Source organism: Sphaeramia orbicularis, chromosome 12, assembly GCF_902148855.1.
Source record: "Sphaeramia orbicularis chromosome 12, fSphaOr1.1, whole genome shotgun sequence".
Taxonomy (NCBI): Eukaryota; Metazoa; Chordata; class Actinopteri; order Kurtiformes; family Apogonidae; genus Sphaeramia; species Sphaeramia orbicularis.
Genome location: NC_043968.1, coordinates 68,667,076 through 68,679,423, shown reverse-complemented (window position 1 = coordinate 68,679,423; position 12,348 = coordinate 68,667,076).

The following is a 12,348-nucleotide window of genomic DNA, read 5'->3' as shown; positions in this document are numbered from 1 at the left end:
TCCTGAATCAAGTAACGTTTCAGGAGCTTAACTCTTTTATTGATCAAGTAGCGTGGTAACAACCACAGACGCTATTTTTATATAGCTTAACACTGTAGAGAAGCAGTTTGAAGACTAGCAAATGTAATTGTATAATCCATAACATAAAGCACTCAAGATTGTTCGGGACGGGGCACACACACCATCTTCACGGGACTCACTATAAACCAAGCATTTTGCCCAGAGTGGGCGTTTGACTGTAACATCATCATGCACATTCTTGGAAACGCCGTGCCCGTGCATAGCAACATCTGGGCAGTGATGGATCTTTTCCCCACTTCCTGTTCTCCGACATCCTCCCGCGTCGTTGCTGGCGGTACCAGTGAATGGACAGCGGATAGGGTATGGAGCAGACCAGGCACATTATGCGGGGCTGAGTTTTCATGGTGGAGTTGGAAATGAGACCCGCACCTGTCACATGACGGCGTTCACTTCAACGCAGAGGGAACCGGTGTTCTGCAGAACATCCGATGGTTGTTGGCTGAGGTATGTGGATGCTGATCACCACAAAGGCTCTTTTCAGAGCCACCAAACCCACAGTAAAGAGCATTATAGCCACATTCCCTCTTAAAAATAACTTAGATTTTTGCTAAATAAACTCAACCAGACTGCTCAGAGACAAAATATTTTCCACATAAAGATAGGAAATGTGCAATTATCTTACAACTATGGCAATAAAGTTACTTTTTTTAGAACAACAAACAAATTTTGGTACCAAAGATGAACACGTGACCAACAGCAGTGGGTCAGTGAGCCTGTTTCCATTGCACATCTTAGAACATTAAAGTCCAAACTGGTTCAAAACACAAACATGTCCCATGTGTCTTTTCCAATCCAGCCCTTGTCCATTGTCCAAACCTAAACTCTTTGTCTAGTCTGGTGACAGATCACCATGGCAGTAGACTGGTTTGGTAGACATCCATAAAATGAGTCCAGCGTTCTCCAAACATCAAACATTAATTCCACCTGATACATGTTCTAACCTGAAGAACAAAAAAACATCCAAGACTGATCCCATGAGACCCCCTGAAAGGCTTCACATCCCCCAGTTTGACAAACACTGCACTGAAGGAACCACTTTGTCAGTGGTGTAGTGGTCCAGGAAAACACATGTTTTAGAAACAGTGACATGACAGACTAGTCTATTTAGTTTACCCAAAAATCCACCACTGGTATTTCCTCACTATTATAAAATGATCCTGACTTAATCAGGAGCAGTTTGTAGGTTTTACTGATCACACAAGCAGCTGCATGAATGGAAATGTATTCAACATTAGGGAAAACATAGGGTTACAGTTTTTTTTGAACATTTGTTTAAATAAAATTCTTATATTTCACCTTAAATAAATTATTCTCTTCCACATATCAAAACCAGTCAGATAAACTCAAAAGTACACTGTCCACGATGTCTACAATGTGTGTGATGCAGGATGCAGAGCCCCACCCCTGGGTGAAACGCCTGGTTTTTAGTGAGTCCCCTGTGTGCACAGCCATCCAAAGTATTCTGTTTACTGCCCTCGACTTCCACGAGACTTTAAACTCCAATTGGACCGTAGTGAGCATTGTTAACTACATCCTGGTCTGCAGATGTCAGTAGTTGGCCAGTAATTTTTGTTCTTTAGTCTTTAATTATAGTTACTCTGGCATACCCAATGGAATTGACTTTGCATGTATTTGGTAATTTAAACATGTAGTTTCTTATGTTTATTGCCATGTTAAGTTGATGCAACTTAAAGTAGCTTCACATGTAGTGAGCTACTTCTGCGGTGTTTGTGTAACTTAGCTTGCTACATTTGACTGGGTGGTAGCTTCTGTGTAGTGAAGCTTCTTTCATGGCAGAGTAACTGGTAGCTTAGCTCGCTACATTTTCCAAGTAGCTTGCCCAACACTGTCTCCATTTGTTGTTGCTGCGACTGCATGGAATTCCCATTCCCATAATGCACTTTGTAACAAAATTTTCAAAAAGGCCCGTGTGACTGATTAGTTTGGTACGTAAACAAATGGACTGCTTGTGCATCTTAAAAGTTTTTCACCGTGAGGGAAGTGATTTAGGTGTGTAAGCACGGAAAGACTAATGGATTAGTGCTAATTAGAATATCATTCAGGTTTTACAAATTTGAAGAAAAATTTATTGTGAAAGTCATCCATCCATCCATTATCCACCGCTTATCCGGGGCTGGGTCGCGGGGGTAACAGTCTAACCAGGGATGCCCAGACTTCCCTCTCCCCAGACACCTCCTCCAGCTCTTCCGGGGGGACCCCGAGGCGTTCCCAGGCCAGCCGAGAGACATAGTCTCTCCAACGTGTCCTGGGTCTTCCCCGAGGTCTCCTCCCAGTGAAAGTCATACACTGTTTTAAAAATCCACCACGGACAATCTCAAGACACAAGCTGAAGGTTTGGAGGAACTCTCAGAGTCCTTGGACTAAAACAATATTGAAAATCTGTGGGTTGATTTCAAAAGAGATGTGCACGCAAGACATCCAAGAATGTTCCAGAACTACGGCAAGGAAGGATGGGAGAAAATGCCAAATATAAGAGCTGAGAGACTTTTAACTGTTGACAAAGTATTTGCATGGGTTCTTCCTATGTACTTAGTTTGTAGGATCCCCAAACATCTGCATGTCATGTGTCCAACTGCATATTTATTTTATTTTTTTATTTTTCAAATTATGAAATGAAAAGTAGCTATGCTTTTATGTTAATGGTAGTATTTTACCATATACAACAGAGACAATGTTTACATCTTTTTAATTTAAAAAAAAAAAAAAAATCACTGCTCCTCTTTCTGCAGACAGCTCCAGACAGAGGTCACTGTCATTCATGTCCATGTCAGAAAACAAACTACACTGTCTCACTGTATCAAGGCAAACTTAGAATAGAACATTCTTCTGCTTTGTGGCAGATCTGCTGGGCTTTCATAAATTAATGCATGTTTCTGATTTACTGCGGGCGATGTGAAGTTCGGAATGGCCTGTGTTCAGATGTGAAGAATGTATGTATTCACTGTGCATTCATAACCACTTACTGATAGCTGGATATTATCAATGCATGAAATCATCTAAGTGAAGGCAGAATAAAACACATTTGCTGGTTCCTGTCAGCTCTAAAATGAAGTTCACGGTCACATGAAATGATGTGTGAATGTCATCTTTTCGCAGTAATGGATCATCTTTCCTGTGATCATGGCTCTCATTTTTTCTCCAGTTTTTCTTAATTAAAGGGCTGAAACTTTTTTCACTGTGAATTAATTTCCTTGTGTCAATATTAGTAGATGTTTTAAAGGCAGATTTAGCTGCCACTCTGCAAAATATATCCTTCTTGGAATCCTGTTCATGCTTCAACAACAAGAATGAATGAAAACACCTTCTTTGAGTGGGTGTTCTTACTACAATTACATTTTTTCCTAGAAAATAGTGGTTATGTTTCTGCAAACTCTGCACCAACAAAATCTGTAAATCAGTTTAGTTCAGTTCAACTTTATCACCAGACTTGGAGCCCAGAAGAAAATGTGAAAAACACATGGACCAACCTGTGAGTCAAGCTTAGACACTGGAACAAAGTTTTTCAGCAGGACATGTTGAGGTGACATCATGAGCTTGATTCATTTCCGTTGCTTTTCTTTCCCCCTACTTTGAATGACACACTGGCAGTTTGCTACAGACCCGAACAGCTCATTAATGTGAATCAAGGCTCACAATCAGTGGTGTTAAGAGGAGGAAACGGTGCCAACGCTGGCTCAGAGTGCATGTTTGGAGCTGTTGTCAAGACTGAAGCTACACAGCGAAGCCAGGATCATACGCAGATGCTGATTAATGAACTGCACTACATGGTTTACGGAGTCTTCTTGCTTTGAAAAAAGGTTTCATTTCAGACATTTTATACTCTACTTTGAAAAACCTGCCTCTGAAAAATACCAAACCACTGTGATTTATGAAAAGACAAATAAAAACGTACTTTCCTGAGCATTTTTACTAACATTATATTTCACTTTATGATAAAACAGTACATTACAGCTGAGTAATAATTTAGTAATACCAAAGTAATAACTATGCAATAACTCTTGTAATGATCAATGGAAATCTTCAGTGGTAAAAACTGTATTATCCATCCATCCATCCATCCTCTTCTGCTTTTCCAGCTTCAGGTCATGGGGGCAGCCTTAACAGAGAAGCCAAGTCTTCTCTCTTCAAATCTTCTACCATCTGTAGGGTATTCCTAGGCCATCTGAGTCATGTAATTCATAAGGTTTCACAGGGTCTCCTTCCAGCTGGACATACCTAAAACCCCTCCCCAGAGAGACATCCAGGAGGCATCCTGACTAGATTTCAGAACCACCTCAGCTGGTTCCTCTGGATGTTGAGAAGCATCGGCACTACTCTGAGTTCCCTTCCGATGGTGGAACTCCTCATCTTATCTCTTAGGGAGATACAGCCTATATCCAAGATCTGCCTCTTTCAGTAACTACCTAATGTTCATGACCATAGGAAGAGGCAGGAATATAGGCTGACCTTTAAATTGTATACTTGATCATTATAATTGGTGCAGTGTTTAACACTTGCCTCACAGCAAGAAGGTCCTGGGTTTATGCCTGATCTGCTGCCCTCATCCAGCCCTACAGCTCGGCTCGCAACCTGAGGTCCGTAGGGCAGCACCTGCTGATAGTCCCTGGCACCTGTTTTGGTACACAAGGTGACAGGTGAATTATCTCCCTCTTTACCTACGGTCCATGGACGCTGTTGAGAGTTTTTAAAAACATCTTAAGACACTCTTGTTCAAGCAGGCATTTAATTTCTAACTGACTCAGGGCTGCTACAACCGATTGCCTATTATGTATTTATTGCATTTTAATTGTGTTTTATCGTATTTTTAAATGGTATTTTTATTGTATTTTTCACTGTAAAGCACTTTGTGACTTTCTGTCTGTGAAAAGTGCTCTATAAATAAAATTTACTTACTAACTTACTTTATTCCAGTGCTGACATGGACTTTTATGTTTGGAGTTTGCCTGTCAATGTGGGTTCAGTCTGAGCACTCCAGCCTCCTCCCACTGTCCAAACAAATGCACCTTAATAGGTTAAGGTGCATAGGTCAATCTAAATCGCCTATGTGAGAGTGAATGGTTGTTCATCTAGATGTACCCGACTTTCACCTGATGGTACCTGGGACTGACGCCGGCACCCCGTGACTAAAAGGTTTGGAAAACGAATGAATGAATGTCTATCATATTATAATATTGAAATTCATGTTCCCTAATTATCTTAAAATTAAGTTTGGCTAAGTTAAGTGTGGTCCTGACTTCTACTTCACCTCTTTCATTGCCCTTGTGAGTGCATTTATTAATACTCTCCTAAACTCTAAATAAATGAGGTACTGACTGAATTATTTTAGCGTCTTGTTGCCAATCTCATTTGCATTTTCATTTCCATCTCTTAATAATCGTGTCATATCTGAGTTAGCGGACCATGGGATTGGGGGCAGGACCCTTTCAATGACACAAACTATGACAGTTCCAGTAACACATGTATCGATTGCTACGAAGAAGGGCTCTGTGTGTTATGAAAGGTCATGTATTTGACAACCCAAAGAAAATGATCCAGTGTTTGGGAACGGATGATTGCAAGGAGAGGACCAACGACTAACTGTCAGATCAACATGGTCATCCACCGAGCTGTTATTAAGAAGGGTTTTGCCCCTTTTTTAAGGATTTCATTACCTAGTGGACTAATCTGATGAGGTCAAAGGGTTTTCTGTTGTCTATAATCCTATTAGTTAAGTGCATTATTTAAGCTTAGTGTAACTGTACTTAATGCATTCATCATTTTAAGTGTTTTGTTGTGAAGTGCCCCACTGGCCGTCTGTCCAAACATCTAATTGTGTCAGTGGTCTATGGTGTCTGGTTGTCCGGGCCAGTCTTACGCCTAATGATTCTGCTCAGGTTCCTTAGAAACTCAGCGTGATTTAATGAACCAGCACAGCACCCCTCAGGTTTAGAGTGGAATCATTTACATGCACACTAATATTTTATTTGCTTTTTTTTTGTACATTCTAAAATAAATAATACATAATATTCCTGTTCACATGCAGCTGTACATACCACATTAAAAATAAAATATTATAAAAGTTACCACTGATGGCACATGTGGTTCCCTCTTTTATTCCTTCAAACTCCTTTCCTGTTTTAGATCTTCCTATCCTATTTATCCTATTTTTTTGTATCTGTTTTGATCAGTTTTTGTGTATCTTATTCTAATTTATACTTGTTTACCATATCATGCATTTTTACTCATATATATAGATAGTACTTTAGGAAGCTTGTGAAGTTTTAGATGTGCTACAGAAATAGGCCTGACCTTGACCTCCTGCTGGGAAAAGGTCAACATTTCATTCATTCATTCATTCACTCATTCATTATCTGAACCTGCTTTATCCCCACTAGGGTCATGGAGGTCGCTTGGAGCCTATTCCAGCTACTTAAGGGCGAAGGCAGGGTTCATCCTGGACAAGTTGCCAGTTCATCACAGGGCTGTCAACATTTCAATATTTGCTTATATTTATAAACCCGATGATATCCTCTGTCCGAATGTTAACAATAGGTATGTTTCTCTCTCACCAGAAATGTTGACTTTTCTTTGGAGTGTCCATTTCTACCATAGATGATATTTGTCTTTACTCTAGTTGACTGTAAACAGCAGTCATGTGTCACAACTTTCAGTAAAAGATTCATTTGAATAATTTTCTAAATGGGCTGTCCACATGTACAGAGACAACAAAAAGAAAAGAATAACATCAGAACTCCAGCAATTGATTGTTTTCTTCAATTCAATTTGATTAAGCAATTCTAAGTATAAGCGTCCGTGTGAAACATAATGTTTAGCACCAGCAAAATTAAGGAAATGAAGCTTCGATTCAGGAAAATTGTAATTGAACAATTTCTTAAATCAGTTTGAGTGGATTAATCATTCCACCTCTTGTGAATAAACTACTTTTGATCTTGATCCTGAGTCATTCGTCTGGAGTCCAGCCTTTGACAGAAACTCTCTTATGTAACGTTAATAGATGGTTTAATGACATTCGCTGAGGAGACGAACACAGCCAGCAGTTAACTGCAGGAGCCATTTGGTTTTTGGATGGAATCTGTACCAGCACTTGACACCAAAATTGCACCGTTGCAACAAACACAAGGGTAATAGTACATATTCTTCTTCAGCAAGACACTAAACCAATGTGACTTTTTATCCATTGCGTATGAGTGGGGTAATGCACCCTCTAAACGAATGACACACACATTTCAAGATGTTTTTGTTTCACAATTATTGTTTCAGTTACACAAATCAAGTTTTTTTCCGGGTGTCTGGGATCCACAGCTGTGTCCAGTCAGTCCAGCTGTAGCTCCTTGAATCTCATAGAACATTTGGTCATGTTTCAAGAATGAATAGCATTTTCTTCCACACATTAACACTGGTCCCCAAATCCCCTGGCTCTCCCACATACACACTCAAACTGATACAGATAATTAAAAAGATACAAATTCTTGCCTATAAATTTGCAGACCTTCACTTATTCACATGTGCACGTGACTGAGACTAAAATTACACGTTTTAGTTGTATGGGTGTACTTATAGTTCTATGTCCTGGTAAGAAATTGTGAGGATAAAAATTAAAGCCTCATAAATGGATAATACATTAATGGGGTATTAGGGTTGAATGAGATTTACTTTTATTTGTGCTTAAAAATAACTCACAAAATGCACAAAAATGGAGCAGAGAAAAACAGGCCACAAGCAAACAGGATAAAGGTTGAAAAGCTGCACAATGCAATAGAAGAGCCAACATTTCACCCACTGGAGTTTATGAACAGACTCAGGTTATACATGTATTAAAAGATGATGAAGGAGAATGAGGCACGTGTTGTCATTGCAAGGTGATGATCAGGTGACCAGGGAAAAGGCAGGAGGAAACGAGGGCAGATGCAGTGCAGAAAGAGGAGGATGTAAAAGTATGTCATCATGAAGCTGTTGTTACAACAAAAACCTGCACTGAAAACACAGCAGGCTTCAGCCAGCACTCAGGAATAATGGGGTATTTTAGACAGGAAAATGTGTGTTGGAGCTTATCTAGGACTTTACAATGATGAGCGATAACAGTTTACAAATGGTTATAATCAGGTCATTCATTAAGTTGTAAATAACTCATTATAGATACTTATGAAGTTATGTAGTGTTTTAGAGTTATAGCAGTTGTCATACATCAATTCAAACTCACTATTTCTCTCAGTAGATGGTTAGTTGTGGTAGAAAATTATTATTTACAGTCAGGACGAAAAAGGTTTTAGAAATTTTGAACATTTAAAATTAATCATGGATGAAAAACAACAACAAAAAAATCAGTGTTGATAAAAATTAAGTAAAAACCATCTGAGTTATTTTGGAAGTAAACATAATTTAAACAAAACTAGCCAGTGCAATGCAATATTTATTCCAGTATAAAACTATATTATGACATTTGTCATTATTGTTTTGTATCCCAGACCCCTGTTAGAAAAGAAACACCTGAATTCAACATCTCCCAATACTTTTGTACATATAGTGTATGACTTAGGCAATTATGAGATGAGGCAAATGATATGACAAAAGGAAACCAAGCACCGCACTGAGGAACATGTCGCTTCATTGTTGATGTATTTCTGGATGAGTTTCTACTGTATGATGTATTCCATTCCTCTCTGTGTGGCTGTTTTCTGCTTCCTCATGAATCCTTCCAGTCAGTGTCTTTCCTCTTCAGGCACACTCTTTCCACTGCTGTGGAAAGGCGCTGCGGGTGGAAAGTTTTTGGATGATGGTTAGTCCATGGTGCCTGGTGTCTGCAGCTCTGTCCAGTAAACTGGGTTGTAACTGCACCAGGACTGCAGATCTGGAATAACACATCTAAAGTATTCGGCAGAATTGTGGTGCTGGAATCTCATATTTCAGGACAGTGATTTTCAACCTTGGGGTCGGGACCCCACATGGAGTCGCCTGGAATTCAAATGGGGTTGCCTAAAATTTCTAGTAATTGATAAAAATAAAAACTTACTAATAAAAAATATATGGTGAGTTGAGAGAGACAATCCCAATACATAAAAGACACGACAAACTCTGAAGCGGAAACTGAAGCACTGTGCGTACTGTTTATCTTTCAAATATTCATTGTGGTCAGTTTCAGATGCTGCAGCTCTTTCATAATTCATAGTTTGAATTATTGTTTGTTCAGTATTAATTGTCAGCCTTGTAAATCCAAGCTGGACTGACTGTACATATCCTGACCAAGGAAAAGAAAATCCTCACTTTGTGCAGTAATCTACACCTGGCTTTTCTGCCTCTGTTCATAATAATATACATTATATAGCCCAAGTGTTGTCTAAAATTAATGTTTATTTGCAGCATAGTATAATAAACTATTACATGATCAAAAACCAATTAATTTTAGCCAAAAAAATGCTTCTGTTTTGAATGTCTGGGGTTGCCAGAAATTTGTGATGTTAAAATGGGGTCACAAGCCAAAAAGGTTGGGAACCACTGCTTTAGGACATAGTGCGCTGTTTCCTCTTCCATATCATCAACAGCCATCTTCAGATGAGTGAACATCACAGGTTTTTAACTTCCTCAATGATGCCATACTGACCTTCAAAGTGCAGTCTCCAAATGTCCACGATGGTGTCTTGCAGTATCTTGAATTGAGGTCAAACCATTTACTTTGTCCTCCCAGTCATAACTGAGCAATTTGAAGATTTGGGCCAGACTTTTTTTAGGTCAAAGGTTGCAGTTTGTTCTTATCTTTTATGAACTATGTGCTGTTACTCCCCACCATCTGCAGTGATGTCAGCTCCTTAAGAAGTGCATGTTTGTCAGTAACTGGTTGAAACTTAGTAAGAAACTAATGATTTCCATTTTAAATATATGACCAACATATCTTCCTGACATTCTCAAGAAAACTGCCCATTTTCTAGAGAAAGATTCTGACCTTTAGTACAAAACTTTTGGCCCAGCATTTGGGTACTGTACTTTTCCTTGCAATTGCTAGTACACTGTGATCAAAACAACATATTGGGACTGATAGAGCCTTTATGTAACAATCATCTCCACTCATATGATCAATATAAGATGATGTGTTGTTAGTGCTTAACTCAGTTGTGTCACCATTTCTTTTAGCCTGCATGCATCACTTACAATGACCAGTGTGATGTTTTACAGGCCATTATTATTTCTACTATAAAAGCAGTTTCCATATTTTGTTCACACTTCTGTAGCTTCTAAATAAATACGGTGTGAGCTTGGTGGCCAATAGCAAACAGATTTAGTAGAAGGCGAGTTAACTTGAATCCATAAATCTTCAGTTTAATTACACAATATCCTCCCAAACTTTGACTGGAATGTGATGTTGAACATAAAAATGCAGATACTGTGATCTGGTTGCAGAAACTGAACAAATATTAACTGTGTTTGAAAACACTTTCATACATTATGCATTTGCTTGTTCGTTGTGTTCTTATCATACATTTAAGATTCATGTCCTTCACCCTTGGGGTCCCCTGTTTTTCAAGAAGCTTTCATCTTGGAAATCAGTTTCTTTCTGAATAGTCCACATCTATGAAGTTGTTTGACTTTCAGCTTCTTTGCATTGTCCTAAACTTTGTCTTTATGCTCCTTAGAAACTTCACCCTTAATGGTTAGGGTTGAGGTATTTACCAGGGGTACCATCCAGGTTTGGACCTTTTTCTGTTCCACTGAAATCATTCTGTGAGTTGACTTTACTCCACGCAGCCCTGAGTAAAGTCAACTGATTGTTACAAGGGAGTAGGTTTGATTTTGACATTGGTGGGGACACAAAAGTGCTCCAAGGCAGCACTCCGGAAAGTTGAAATTTTTTTGCATTTGCAATCATAATTTCACGTTATGTTGAGCTGATAAAACAAGCAAACAGTCATAGTCACACAAAAAATTCAGTAACTGACATGCTTATAATGCATATCTGAATATCTAAGGACAATACAAGAATTTAATGCATTCTGCAGTGTTGTTCTCATGATTAACATATCCATCATTATTTAACCTCATCTGTGAATTTCCAGCCTCTCCTCCTCTACCTCCTCCCTCCTCCTACTGTCTGTCACCTGACAAAAAATATGTTGATGCATGACATATGAACAGATTAGGGATACAGTGATCATAGAGTTTGATGGTACAGTTGTTACCTGAGCAAAAAAAGGCTTTTAGTTTCAATTATTGCATGGAATTTATTCCCCAAAAATAGAAATGAGATGAAATCACATCTAGAATCTGAGATTTTATTGTATTTTCTCCACAAATTTTCTTTGTGTGTTTTTTAAACAGTTGCTCTGCCATAGAAATGCATTAAAAATAACAAGTAAAGTAACTTTTAAAAAGTGTTTCTGTTTGGCATTAAATAATGTCTTTTATTCAATATCTGTGTTGAGCCTCTGCAGTTCTATACCCTTGAAGTAACTTACACTTTCACTCCTAAAGAAGTGTCTTAAGACCAGTTTTCTTTTCTTTGACATCCTTTATATCCTAATTACCGAGCACACACGCACGGGCGCGCGCGCACGCAAACAAACACATGAACAAATGTACATGTAAATGACACCACTGATATTCAAATCCGTCTAGCTGACGTGACCCAGGCAGAACAAATGCAAACATGTTGAAAACTTATGTTAGCGGTCCAACTAGCAGGTTGCTTCAACAAGTAGATGGAGTGACAGCGGGAACGGCCAATCACATGAACGTTAGCAAAACGAACGAGCCAATCAGAAAGCAACATTTACGTTAAAGGTGGGATTTCTAGCAGAGACCGACTGTTAACCCTTTGTGTGCCATAATCATTGACTAAACACTATGGACAGCGGTTGTGTTGACAGTGACTACGCAGTAGTGGCTGGATATTGGTAGGGACGTGTCCCTAGCGTCCCTACGCAATTCTACACCCCTGGATTTGTTACCAGCTCTCATTCTCAGAGTCAGGACTATAAATGATCACATTTGGACCCATTGCCTGAGGTTTAAGAGCATCGTCTTTGTGTCTAATAGAATCAAGTTCTGTGTGTCAGCTTCTGTATGTCAGTTTTCAGGACATACTCGTCCTTTTGTGTAAACTGAAGTCTGACTTGTAATTCTTCTTTCAGAATTCATCTATTCTTGTGTTTGTCTAGTCCATAAAGGTGTGCACATACGCCACTCCTCTTACTGAAGTAGCACTTACTCATAGAAAGCATTTTTTGTCTTTTTCTTTATCTCTACAACCAGTCATCC